The sequence below is a fragment of the Eleutherodactylus coqui genome, chromosome 13 (assembly GCF_035609145.1).
Source record: "Eleutherodactylus coqui strain aEleCoq1 chromosome 13, aEleCoq1.hap1, whole genome shotgun sequence".
Taxonomy (NCBI): domain Eukaryota; kingdom Metazoa; phylum Chordata; class Amphibia; order Anura; family Eleutherodactylidae; genus Eleutherodactylus; species Eleutherodactylus coqui.
The window spans coordinates 4,080,987-4,095,038 of NC_089849.1; the positions used below are offsets into that span (position 1 = coordinate 4,080,987).

At 53.5% G+C, this 14,052-nt stretch overlaps 1 protein-coding gene across 2 annotated transcripts in view; it reads right to left on the reverse strand.

The window, feature by feature from the left end:
* The window catches only part of ADNP (activity dependent neuroprotector homeobox), a 28,250-nt gene extending 18,768 nt beyond the window's left edge, over positions 1–9,482 (reverse strand). Inside the window, exons 1-2 of one of the 2 annotated variants that reach the window (XM_066587638.1) lie at positions 9,287–9,482; positions 7,564–7,690 (exon numbers count right to left, since the gene is read on the reverse strand). The gene's annotated coding sequence lies outside the window, so the exon portion shown is untranslated. Of the gene's footprint in view, positions 1–7,563; positions 7,691–9,091; positions 9,221–9,286 lie in introns of those variants that run through there. The other variant, XM_066587636.1, reaches the window with a different exon arrangement.
* Between the last annotated feature and the right edge of the window lie 4,570 nt (positions 9,483–14,052).

The following is a 14,052-nucleotide window of genomic DNA, read 5'->3' on the forward strand; positions in this document are numbered from 1 at the left end:
AATCAAGGGGGACGGGACAAAACCCCAAAAAACAAAGAAGCATTATTTATCAGTAAAATCGATAAGACCACCGCATGTGGAAATGCAAACGATGTGCAAACAACACCGGTGAGATTTTCTATGTTTGTAAGTCTTTATCCTTAGAGATAGCAGGCGGAAGGGAGGGGGATGTCCACAACTGCTCAGTGAGGAGGGAGGTAAGCATCCAACTCTTCAGGCAGGGCAGACCACACAGTGAGGAAGCACATACAAGGCAGCCCGAAGGATGTAGAGGGGAGAGGACTCCGACTACTCAGCATCAGCGAGAAGAGACCCTTATGAGCTGCAGGAGTCAGCCAAGAATGAGGCCAATACACGGTGCTACGGCCTTCATGAGCAATGTCAGACACACGGACCTCACAGCCAACAGGTATTACTGGGCGAACGGACTCAGAGTATACAGACGAGCGATACCAAATGTGTATTTGTGTTTTATTATAAATATGGCAAAAGGCTTTTTTTTTATATATTTAGTAAACCTATTGTTCTGATTTTAACTTTCTCAGTCCCCTCAGGGGACAACTTGTGATGCTTTGATCACTCCTGCAGTATGATGTAATGCCATAGCATTACATTATACTGCGATCGGGAAGGCGGTCCATCAGGACACCCCGCGGGGACGGCTCGATAGGCAGTCTGCTAAGAAGGCCCCCAGCTGCCATGACACCCACGCGGCTCCCTGCGAGCTCATCACTTCTCAGACAAAACGTAAGCTTTATTTGCATAAAGCGGGAAAAGCCTTGGACGCCATAGCGGCACCATAAATTAGTCTGTTAGACCTCTCATGACCGGTTATAATGAACAGTCCATAATACTACTAATAAAACTGCTGGGCAGACCCAGTGTGAGGATAGCGGTCATGTACCTGTAGTAACTGGTTCTTGCCGTATTACTTTACATGATGAGTTCATGGGCTTGGAATGGGGAGATCAGACCGGTTAGAGGGGTTGTCTGAAAGAGAACCAGCTCTGGTCACACAGCATAACATGGCGCCCGGGGTCCCCTCTGCCTCATGCAGGAGAACCCCTCTAGTTTACAATATCCGAATAGGATGGGACACTTTAATGCAGTCACAACATTACAAATGGCCACTACATCATTACCAGTGTAGTATCATACTGAATGAAGAATTCACGGGCCAATGCGTCAGAACAGTCACAAGAAAGCAAGTGTCCCGCCAAACCAGTTAAAAATTAGGAAAACTCATAGAAAAGGAATTAACATTGAGAAACTGGGAGATGCGAGGAAGTACCAAGCTCTCTGATCCATAAAACTGTTTTCTGAAAGGGGTTTTCCAGGGAGAATACTATTGATGACCTAACCTCAGGACCCCGACCAATCAGCTGAGCAGGCGCATGTTGCAAGTACACAGAGGTCAGAGTGGAAGTAGAGGAAGTCGCCGCGCCGACTTCTGTGTAGTGGCTGTAGCTTGTAACTGCAGGCAAGGCCCTCATTAAAAATCCATGAGAGCCGTGCCTGCAGTTACAAGAGCCGGCCACTACACAGAGGTCGGAGCAGAGCTCTCCGCTCTGACCTCTGTATTTGCAGCGCTGACAGCATGCCCCCACTCAATTGATCAATCGGGGTCCCGAGCGACAGACCCCAGCCGATCAACTATTGAGGACCTATCCTGAGGATAGGTCCTCAATAGACTTCTCCCTGGAAAACCCCCTTAATAGAAACTCAAGATCTGCCCTGAATACAACCAATAACCCTCGCATAGGAGTCTATCCAGACAGGCATCTCTATAAATCCCTCCACACCCCACATGGATGTGGCATCACTTACAACCAGTGCCCAACACAAGAACGGCATCATAAAGGGAACTATCCCATGAAATTAAATTATACCCTACCCATGGACAGGGGATACCAAGCCGATTGTTTGATGGTACCACTGCTGGGACCCTCACCGAAGGAGAAAGGGTATCCAGAGCATCCCTTGAAGGAATGGAGCAACGGTCACATTTGCACCCACTGCTCAATTTATTTTTGATGGTGCTACATTAGAGATCTCCCGTACTGTGCTGGTGGTGCGGCGACAGATTACTACACAATGATTAAAGGGGTTGTCTGTAATAAAAAATAAAAGTTTCAAAAAGGGGTCCATAAGTGTGAAAACATAATAACGAGCTCATTCTCTGCTGCACCCCCACCGGCGTGGCTCTGGGGCTACTCACTTGCTCTTAGCTTCCAACACCCACCCCCCCCAAAAGAAGAAAAACAGATCCCTGGTGTTTAACCCCTTTACATGCCACTGTCCGTGCAACCGTTGCATGTAAAAGCCTGACAAAGGGAGGGGGCTCCCTCTGTTACCCATCAGACTCCTAAGATGTGATTGTGGCATCTCAATGGGTTGCTATGGTGCCCGGAGGTTTAGATACACTCTCCGGACCTTCATTTATGGTGGCCTGTGAGGCTCAGCCTCTGACTGAGCTTCATAGGCTTTCTAATGCACTACTATACTGCAGCATAGTAGTGTATTAGAAGAATGATAAAGATGCTGATCATCAACTGCCCCAGTGGGAGAAAAATAAATTTAAAGAAAGCATTTAAAAAAAAAAAAAATTTTTTATATATATAAAACTATATTTAATTGCACAGTGCGCTTTATAGAGAAAAAAAAATACAAAAACCATGCTGAAAATAGTTAACCTTACAAAAAAAAACAGAACAGAAAGCGATCAAAGCGTCACATGGATCAACAAACAGTATCATTAAAAATTACAACATCTCACAAAAAAAAAGAAAAACCTATATAAAGTGTCATCATACAGCAGAACTAGACATGCAGGAATTGCAGATTTTGTTCATCTTGCCTCTAGAAAAAAATGGAATAAAAAGCAAAGTGTTCCCAAAAAGTGGATAAATGAAAATTAAGAGTTCATCCCACAAAAAAAAATAAAAAAATTCTATGGCTCTTGCAATGCGGAATTATCGCAGGAAATTGCGTCACTGCCCACCGCGTCATGCGCTGCACTGCGCATGCGCGCTGGCAGAGACTCACACCACGTATCCAGAGAGGAGAGTATAGGGTCTCTGGGGTGGGGGAGGGGTGTCTGATTAAGCTGTGATATTCCGCAGTTGGAATCTGACCCGGCCGTGGGCATTAGGCCTTAGTCAAAAGTGATATCATTAAAAAACAAGCCTCCATATGTCTGTGCCAACCAAAAACAAAACAAAACGTTATGGCTGCTTGATTGCGATGATGAAAAATAACTGAAAAATTAGCTGGTCATTAAGGCCAAAATAGGCTTGGTCAGCAAGTAGTTAAAATGGAGCGATAGTGCGCTTGTGTGACCATTGCTCTGGACCCCGTTCTTCCGATTGGGCACGTCCCAGCAGTCAGAACCCTGATGAGCCCCTTACCCTCCTACTCCGTAAGCATAGGACCATTGTATGGGACAACTCTTTAAATTAACCAACTAGGAGCCCCAAAACTACATCTGCGACTGCAGGGGCCACACTTGTGTAAACAGGAAGAGGAAGAAAGTCGTTACTACAACCAGAAAATACAGAGACTTGAACTTGAGGCCTTCAGGCCGCCGTCCACGGGTGTTGCGTTTTAACGCAGGAGGATTTCTGCTGCGGGAGAAAACCTAAAGTCACGGCGACCTTCTGCGATGAACCCAACATTATGATAGGTTCATTGTGGGAAGGGAAAAAAAATTTAAAAATCACAGCATGCCGCGATTTTTACACGCAAGCGGAAGATCACAGCGGATTTCCGCTTGTGTACATCGGGCTGCACTTACCATAGTTATCCTATGGAAAGCGTTTCATGCGTTACCCACGTGCGGATTCTAGCCGCGGAGAACGCAATGAAGAATCGCCCGGGGGAATCCCCACTTTAGTTATCCTTTGAAATATACAAGCAATAATGTCCGGAGCCCGATGAGGGGGGGGGCCGACAGCGGCCCGGAGCCCGATGAGGGGGGGGGGGGGGCCGACAGCGGCCCGGAGCCCGATGAGGGGGGGGGCCGACAGCGGCCCGGAGCCCGATGAGGGGGGGGGGGCCGACAGCGGCCCGGAGCCCGATGAGGGGGGGGGGGCCGACAGCGGCCCGGAGCCCGATGAGGGGGGGGGGCCGACAGCGGCCCGGAGCTCGATGAGGGGGGGGGGGCCGACAGCGGCCCGGAGCTCGATGAGGGGGGGGGGGGCCGACAGCGGCCCGGAGCCCGATGAGGGGGGGGGGGGGCCGACAGCGGCCCGGAGCCCGATGAGGGGGGGGGGGGCCGACAGCGGCCCGGAGCCCGATGAGGGGGGGGGGGGGGGGGGGGCGACAGCGGCCCGGAGCCCGATGAGGGGGGGCCGACAGCGATTATGGAGCCGAAGACCCTTTGTCCTGACAAACACAGCAGACTCCATAAATATTCCTTCCTTACACATAGCTGAAGATGGACTCCCCCATAAAGCCTGCGTCACGGTGTGTACAACATCCAGTGTAAACTTGGTGTGATTTGTGCCGGTGCAGGGAAAGGTCCCCAATGCCACTGCCCGCAATTGAAAGGATTGTCCCATTTCTAACTATTGATGATACATCCTGAGGATGGGTCATTAAAGGCTGATCAGCTCCCTAGGACCACCATTAAACTAAACAGCAGTTCCCTTGACCACTATTCTAGTACACAAAGCTACTGCAGTGTTATCAGAAGCAGATGGCTCCATGCGCTGTGCAGTGGCCAAAAGTAGTATTGCAGGTTGAGACCTGATCACTTCTGTAGGATTCGGCCTGCAGTACCACTTCTAGCCACTGCAGACTACACGGAGTGGTCTGCTTCTGGCAACAATGCAGCAGCACCGTACACTAGAACAGATGCCCGTTGGAATAGCTGATCGATGAGGGTCCAGGCGGAGGAGGCCCACCAATCAGCCGTTGATGACCTATCCTCAGAACCAATAGTTTAAAAATGACAATCCTTCTAAAGGGGTTTTCTGAGTTATTGCCTTTAGAACGTTTTGGGCTCCCCATGCCCAAAACTATATAAAAGCAATATCCTCCCCATGGCTCCGGACCACTGCATCTGACAGGTGATGTTCTGTAAACCGGTCATGTGGGCCAACATAGAAGCTCTGAGGCGGGTTTACGGGATATTGCCAGCGACATTCCCGCCAGCCCCCCATTGGCCACAACAGTCACATGGGTAACCAGTAAAAACGTTTATTATTAAGGTGAGTGGGGTTAAAGCAAATCCGGACATGTCAAGCGAAAAAAGGTTAAAAAATGCTGTGAATTTGCTGCTGTAACTGTACGTCTAACCTGCGGTTTGCTGCGTTTCCGCAGTATGTGAACCCACCCTGAAGGGGTTTCCAGAACATCTTCAGCCAAGGTCATCAATATCATATCAGTGGGGGTCTGCCACTTGGTACCCTGCTGGCCAGCTGCCTGAACTGCATACGAGGCACAGTGCTGTACATTTCATAGCGGCTGTGTCTGGTATAGCAACACAATTACAGACTGAGCTACGCTCAGGCCATACGACCGATGACCATAACATCATAGGCCTGAAATAAGGTAGTGCCGCTCATGCGAGTGCAGCGGCCTCTTCAGTCCGCTCATCCTGTTTCAGAGGACTGGTCATCAATATCTTAGTCCTAGAACCCCCCTTTAAAGGGGTTTTGCATTGACACTGCATTCTGCAAGACCCCGCTCAGCTTGCAGTAATATGATAAAATACTCGCACCTTCCCACCACGGCCGTCTCGCCGATCCCCGCTGCTCTTCATACTGCATGCATGAAGCCAGCGATGACGTCCTCGACAGATGGACCATGTGACCGCTGCGGCCAATCACCAGCTCCCTTTAACCAGTGAATACCTGCGGCGCTCGCGTGACCCAGTGTTGGGTCGTCATCACTGCCCTCCAGAAGTGAAGTTCAGTGGGAACTGGAGAGGCGGAGAGATGGCGGCGGGATGGCGTGGAAGAGCGAGAATGTAAGCTGGTATGTTAATACTGCAAGCTGAGGGAGATTTTACAGAATATCCCCAACCCCCCCCCCCACGGGCAACCAGTCCGGCATGGAGTTTATGGCAGCAGGGTGTCTGCCACTGCAGGAATCAAGGATCGGGCATGCCAGAAACCACCATGCCCGATCCTTCTGTCCTGCCATCTGCAGGAATAGCCTTTAAACAAGTTTACCCCGTGTGTTTGGTCACTTTAAGGAAAAAGGGGAGGAATTTAAAAAAAAAAAATACAGAAAAAAGAAATTTCACCAATGAAGCAAAATACAGATTACAGATTTCAAGAAATCTCTGGAAACCAATGAGGGGTAAGAACCAATTACCAAGAGGCTCCTCAGCCTTGATGCTTCACATTCCCCCTTCTGCTGAGACCATGGTCACATGACATTCACAACAAGGTCCTGTCGTACAACAGCTGGATGCGGAATCACTACGACAGGCAGCGAGCAGTCACCACGGTCATGTGATGTCATTGTACCAACACGCCATCATGTGGGACCCCCAGCATCAAGCGGGACCCCCAGCATCAAGCGGGGGGAGATCTGAAGGTAACAATATTACCAGGTTGTCTCACATTTTAGGAACACCGAGGCTCATTAAACCACCGCAAATTTACCAGGAATCATTTGGTAAAGCCGACACCTGCTGATCGTTTAATCACAGCGGCGCCCGTCTCCTGGGATTTACCAACCAGCAGCGCCTCCTCCTCCACGGAGGGGCAGATATTAACGGCACAGAACTAGAGGCAGGAAAACAGGCCAAGAGTTACAGACAACTGACAGCACTAGCGGCCGGCCCCCGCAGGCCCCACACGGCCAGGCCCCCGCACGGCCGGCACTCACTTCACATGACAGATTCCATCACATTTAATGGGGGGGGGGGGGGGGCAGTGTGCAGGCCCCTGGACCCGGTTACACGGCGGTGGCGTCCATCCGGCGCGGTTGGCGTCCATCGTACGACGGATCCGCCACCGAACTGCATCAATAATAAACTTGGTAATTTGAACAAACTGAGGAGACCCCGCTGCTCTGAGCCGATCCGTGGAGCGCGTCAGGCGCGTCGGCAGTCCATCAGCAGCTCGGCGCACACGGGGCCTCCGGTACAGGGACAGAAGGCCGGACAGAAGGCCGGTACATCAGAACCAAGACTCCCAACAACTAACGAAGTCCAGCAACAGCCAATCAGCATCAGCCCACGTGAGCCAACCATCTACTCCACTTACTGGAATCATCACTAGGTAGGTCCGTGCCCAGTCATGTGACCTCGTGGCCGGGCCCAGTACTCAACGCACCGCCACATTTTCCTGTATAGTGCTTGCATTAGTCTAGCGGCGGCCGCGGGATGCCGCCACTACGCTGCCCGCTCTACCAATGCCCTCGCACCGATCCAGCGGCCGCGCTCCCCACCTCTCTACTTGCCATTGACTAGACTAACACAAACTAGGCCTAAATGACAAGTTGGCCGTCATCCAGGGGGTCTACGGAGCTCCAGAGACCCCGCGGTGTATGGCGGCGCTACCCCACCAATCCCAACACAGACCTTCAGTACAAGAAACGAGAACAAACCTTTTGCTTCTCAATGCAAGGAGACGAGGGAGGTGAAGCAGCGATGGAGCCGGCGCCACACGTGGGGGGTCTTCACAGAGCGCCAGGGGGTGAGAACATCCATGCATCCAGGGGGCAGCGAGTCCTCCTGCAACAGCAAAGCACAGACATGGTGTCAGTGGGCAGCCGCTCCGGGGGGGCTAACAGCTCTGGGGGTCTCCGCCGGTGGGCAGCAGTTCTGAGGGGGTCTCCGCCGGTGGGCAGCAGTTCTGAGGGGGTCTCCGCCGGTGGGCAGCAGTTCTGAGGTCGCTACCAGCTCTGGAGGTCCCCGCTGGTGGGCAGCTCGGCCTCTGGTGCAGCAGCTCTAGGGGGCTACTAACTTTGGGGGTCCCTGCTGGTGGGCAGCAGCTCTGAGGGTCCCCGCCGGTGGGCAGCAGCTCTGGGGGTCCCCGCCGGTGGGCAGCAGCTCTGGGGGGCTACTAACTTTGGGGGTCCCTGCTGGTGGGCAGCAGCTCTGAGGGTCCCCGCCGGTGGGCAGCAGCTCTGGGGGTCCCCGCCGGTGGGCAGCAGCTCTGGGGGTCCCCGCCGGTGGGCAGCAGCTCTGGGGGTCCCCGCCGGTGGGCAGCAGCTCTGGGGGTCCCCGCCGGTGGGCAGCAGCTCTGGGGGTCCCCGCCGGTGGGCAGCAGCTCGGCCTCTGGTGCAGCAGCTCCCTCTCCCAGCTCTGCGCAGTCTGCCGTGTAGGAGGCGCTGTGCTGCTCTCCCCTCCCCCACCGCCGGGCACACAGCGCCCCCTGCAGGGCTGCGGGCTCCGGTTGGGTGGAGGCTCGGGCCGGCGGTCTGCTCTCCTCCGGGCTTTGTTCCATAGGGGCGGACAGTATAGAGCCGGCATGGCCCACGGAGCAGCGCGCCTTTTCACAGCAGACAGGCCCCGCCCCTCGCATTAACCCCTTCCTGCACGCCGCCGCATTGCCTTGTTAACCCGCTCGGCGCCGGAGCCCCCGCCGCACGTGCGGCCGCCGACCTGACAACAGCGTGACAGCGGCGCCTATAGAGTGTATACCGTCCTCCGCACGGCCGCCCCTATACGGGCAGTAGCGGCTCTCTAAGGATGCCCGTCCGCCTCCATCACCGAGGGGAAGCCCGCTGTGCCGGGGCCGTCACTGGGGGGGATGAGGGCTCCACAGGCGCCGGCCGCCCGAGCTCGGAGGGGGATGTCCGCTCTATAGGCGCCGCGTCCCCTCTGCTGCCGGTCTATAGGTGCCGGCCCCCTCGGTCTGTGGTGCCGCCCGCTATATGTGAGGTACAGCCCGGTCTATAGGCGCCGCTCCCCCCTCTCTCTGAGGTACAGCCCGGTCTATAGGCGCCGCTGTCCCCCCTCTGTGAGGTATAGGCGCCGGCCTCCTCCGTCCCGAGGTGATGTCGGCTCTATAGGCGCCGGTCCTTCCTCTCTGTGAGGCGCTGCCCGCTCTATAGGCGCCGGCCCCCCTAGCTCTGAGGCGGACCCCTCTCCATAGGTGCCGTCTGTGCGGCGCAGCCCCGGCCGCCCTACCTGCGCGCTCCCCGGCCGGCCGGCAGTCAGCAGGGCCGGCGCTCAGGCGGGATCCTCCTGCAGACAATACACGGCGCTCCGCGGCTGCTCTGGCCAAGATGGCGTCCGAGAAAGATCGGATGTGTCGTCAGCGGCTCATTAGCATGAGGGGGACTCATTGTCCGGGCGGGGGGCGCAGCCCGGGAAAACACAAACCTGTCCGGCCTGGCGGGCGCGGGGGACGGCGGCTCCGGGGCGGGCGGCGGCCTCTCTTTGTCCTGCTGCCGGAGAGGAATGGCGCCGTGGGCGGCAGCTGCTCGCGCTCTCCTGTAGGGGGCGCCCCACTGACGGAAGGATACCAGCCGTCGGCCTGAAAATCACGGCGGGATGCGAGGTGTTATTTTCCCCTCTTCTGTGCAGCGGATCCGTCCGCCGCCGGGACTTCATGCTGGAGTTGGTCACATGACGCTGGCTGCTCAGTGCTGCAGCCATGCGGCCAGGGTGGGGATGGCAGCTGCCACAATGGTCATCACAAGGACTGCCTGGGGCCCCTCTGCTAGACAGGGGCCACTGGGAGCCTGTGGCCAACACAACACCACCGGGGTATCTCTTGGAGTGTCCAGTCGGTCACACTCTGGCCAAGGCTTGGGTCCGTGCGCCATTGCCAAGCCTGGAGACCCATTGGTTGTATCATGTCATTTGTGCAGCTGCTGCGGCTCTTCTTGGGATGGTAGACACCCATCGTCATCCTGGCTGCGAGGGAGAAGATCTCCGGCATCCGTGAGCCTCCGGCTTCCAATAAGTCGTTTAATGGCTTCTTGAGTCATCTTGTTCCTGGTGGTGGGTGAAGCTTCAGCCCCGAGGCAGCGGTTGTACCATGGCCGCCATCACTGGCCCAGTGACCCCGTGTGATGATGCCTTGAGCGTAGCACCTATAGAGGGCGTGGCATTAGCCGCCATCACTGCCCCTCTGCCCCCGGACACATTGGGATCGCCCATGACTTTCAGCATGGCGGCTGCCAGTTGGGCATGACCCATAGACTCTGTTGGTAATGGGGTTGTGTGAGATACCAGAACGGCGCCCCTCTTGGCTGTAGGTCGTTTCTGGTATTGAATGGAGCAGGCTGTAATACCAGTCATGACCGTGGATGAGGGTGGCGCTGTCTGGTCTGTGGTGCGGCGGCTCCTCTGTAGGGCAGTACATTCTTCCTCTTGGCTGGCGGCAGCTTGTCGTTATCTCTGAAGTCGTCTAACGAGGTGCAGAGCCTCCCGTTCTCCTCGTTAGATGCGTCATCTGTTGCCGGCGATGATGAGATTGGCGCTGTCATCTGCTCTCCGCCATGGAGTCGACGGACGTGCTTGTATTTATGTGATCTTCGGGGGGCGACCTCTGCGGGATCCGGCGCAGCGTACAATGGGCGGGGGCGCTGCGAGTAATGGGGCCGCGGTCAGGTGACACCAGCAGGGACCATGGCGGCTCCATCGCTTCTCGCATACATTGTAGCAGTTTACATCCAGGGAAATCAGATCAAACGAATGAAGATCCCCAAACGCATAACAAGCCTGAAAAGGAATCCGTCATCTAACGCAACATCATGCCGCCATCCAGTGCCAGGAGCTTACATGCCAGGCTCTATTAGCACTAGCCATGTGACCCTTTTCATCTGAGCACCGTGTGGCACTATCCATATGGGCACTGTATAGCACTATTCATGTGCGCACTATATGGCCTATTCATCAGAGCGCTGGATGGTACTAGCTGCGTGAGCCCTTATGGCACTATTTATCTGAGCACTGTACAGCACTATTTATACGGGCACTGTATGGCACTATTACTGGCACAGCGTATTGTGCAGCACTATTTATACGGGCACTGTATGGCACTATTACTGGCACAGCGTATTGTGCAGCACTATTTATACGGGCACTGTATGGCACTATTACTGGCACAGCGTATTGTGCAGCACTATTTATACGGGCGCTGTATGGCACTATTACTGGCACAGCGTATTGTACAGCACTATTTATACGGGCACTGTATGGCACTATTACTGGCACAGCGTATTGTGCAGCACTATTTATTCGGGCGCTGTATGGCACTATTACTGGCACAGTGTATTGTGCAGCACTATGTATACGGGCGCTGTATGGCACTATTACTGGCACAGCGTATTGTGCAGCACTATTTATACGGGCGCTGTATGGCACTATTACTGGCACAGCGTATTGTGCAGCACTATTTATACGGGCACTGTATGGCACTATTACTGGCACAGCGTATTGTGCAGCACTATTTATACGGGCGCTGTATGGCACTATTACTGGCACAGCGTATTGTGCAGCACTATTTATACGGGCGCTGTATGGCATTATTACTGGCACAGTGTATTGTGCAGCACTATGTATACGGGCGCTGTATGGCACTATTACTGGCACAGTGTATTGTGCAGCACTATTTATACGGGCGCTGTATGGCACTATTACTGGCACAGTGTATTGTGCAGCACTAATTATACGGGCGCTGTATGGCACTATTCATGGCACAGCATATTGTGCAGCACTATGTATACGGGCGCTGTATGGCACTATTACTGGCACAGTGTATTGTGCAGCACTATTTATACGGGCGCTGTATGGCACTATTACTGGCACAGTGTATTGTGCAGCACTATTTATACGGGCGCTGTATGGCACTATTACTGGCACAGTGTATTGTGCAGCACTATTTATACGGGCGCTGTATGGCACTATTCATGGCACAGCATATTGTGCAGCACTATTTATACGGGCGCTGTATGGCACTATCACTGGCACAGCATATTGTGCAGCACTATTTATACGGGCGCTGTATGGCACTATCACTGGCACAGCATATTGTGCAGCACTATACGGGCGCTGTATGGCACTATTACTGGCACAGTGTATTGTGCAGCACTATTTATACGGGCGCTGTATGGCACTATTCATGGCACAGCATATTGTGCAGCACTATTTATACGGGCGCTGTATGGCACTATTACTGGCACAGTGTATTGTGCAGCACTATTTATACGGGCGCTGTATGGCACTATTCATGGCACAGCATATTGTGCAGCACTATTTATACGGGCGCTGTATGGCACTATTACTGGCACAGTGTATTGTGCAGCACTATTTATACGGGCGCTGTATGGCACTATTCATGGCACAGCATATTGTGCAGCACTATTTATACAGGCGCTATAGGGCATTGCTATACTAACAAAAACGGCTTTTTCCATTTTGAAAGCCTCCTGGCCTCTCCTCATCAGATACAGAAAGTGTTTATTTCGCCCCCATTGATACCCGACTGATCCAGCGTTATGTTACGGTACGTTACGTACATTTCCTGCATATAAAATGTAACACTATATGGCAGAATGGTCTGCGGGTCGGGAGCCAGGTCCTAGAGCAAACAAGTGCGGTTCAGGGCTGCGACCGGTCTCACTAATCTGAGGAAGACCCTTGATCCGTCGATGTGTCACATATTGGGGACATGTACTGCCCACCCCATGGCGGAGACAACTGCGGTAGTTGTGGGAGGAGCGAGATAACATCTACCGCCACTCACATGTCATCTGTACGGAAAATTGTACATCGCTGCCATTCTAAGCCGTAGGGGAGCGTATGATCCACCATGTTCTCTGCGGCTCCAGCTGGAGACGCCACAGTTAGAGCCACTAATACTCCACGGCACTCATGAATATTCATCTCCTCCTCAGTATCTCAGTTCCTCTGGCCGCCTGCAGACGGCCGGGTCGGATCCGGCAGCGGGAATTCTCGCCGCGGGACCCGACCCGAGCGCCTGCAGAGAGGAGCGCGTACTCACCCGCGCCCCGCAGCTCCGGATCTTTCATGTGCCGGCTGCCTGGCAGACCGGAGCCGGCGGCGGGTGAGTGACATTTCTGTGCGGTGCTCTGCAGGCTTCCAGCGGCGGAAATCCCGCCGCGGAATTTCCGCCCGTCTGCAGGCGGCCTCTGTAATCGTAGTTATGGAGCCGAGTCCACAGACCTCCCGCCTGCAGTCGGGTATTTACAGACAGATGGAAAACATTTATAAATAATCTTTGGGGATTTTAAAAAAAATCTATGTCACAACCTATATTTAAAAAAAAGTCCTGAAATCCTGTAGTTCTTCAACTGACCACAAGGACTGATAATAGTCTGACACAGCTCACCTCCTCCCCTCCCTGCACACTGACCACTGAGCCTAATAATAGTCTGACACTTCCTATTTTGTAGAGAAAACATTTCAGCTTTCATCTCATTATCATCACAGACAGGATTACACTGAGAGGTGACACCTATATATAGATAACACAGGACCACCATTCACAATAGTCACAGCTCACCTCCTCCCCTCCCTGTACAGATAGGATTACACTGAGAGGAGACACCTATATATAGATAACACAGGAGCCACCATTCACAATAGTCACAGCTCACCTCCTCCCCTTCCAGTACAGGCAGGATTACACTGAGAGGAGATACCTATAACACAGGAGCCACCATTCACAATAGTTACAGCTCACCTCCTCCCCTTCCTGTACAGACAGGATTACACTGAGAGGAGACACCTATATATAGATAACATAGGAGCCACCATTCACAATAGTCACAGCTCACCTCCTCCCCTCCCTGCACAGGCCATAAAGCATGCCTCCATACAAAGTCTGAAAGTACTAAGATGATCTGTTACACTTCTTTTTTAAGGGGTTATTACATCTTCATCTGAAGCTTATGAAAACAGTCGTCATATCCAAATGTTTGTACTTATCACAGTAGCGTCATATTACGTCTTATCTAACTGTTATAATGTTTCGGCATTTTTACGCTAAAAAGCTGTAACGTAGGATGTTGTCTGTAGTGACTGGTCTGTTTTAGGCTTCTTTGTTGTACCTTAAGCTCCCCCCCCCCCCCCCCCCCCCCCCCCCCCCCCCCCCCCCCCCGTGTAAGTGGCTACTT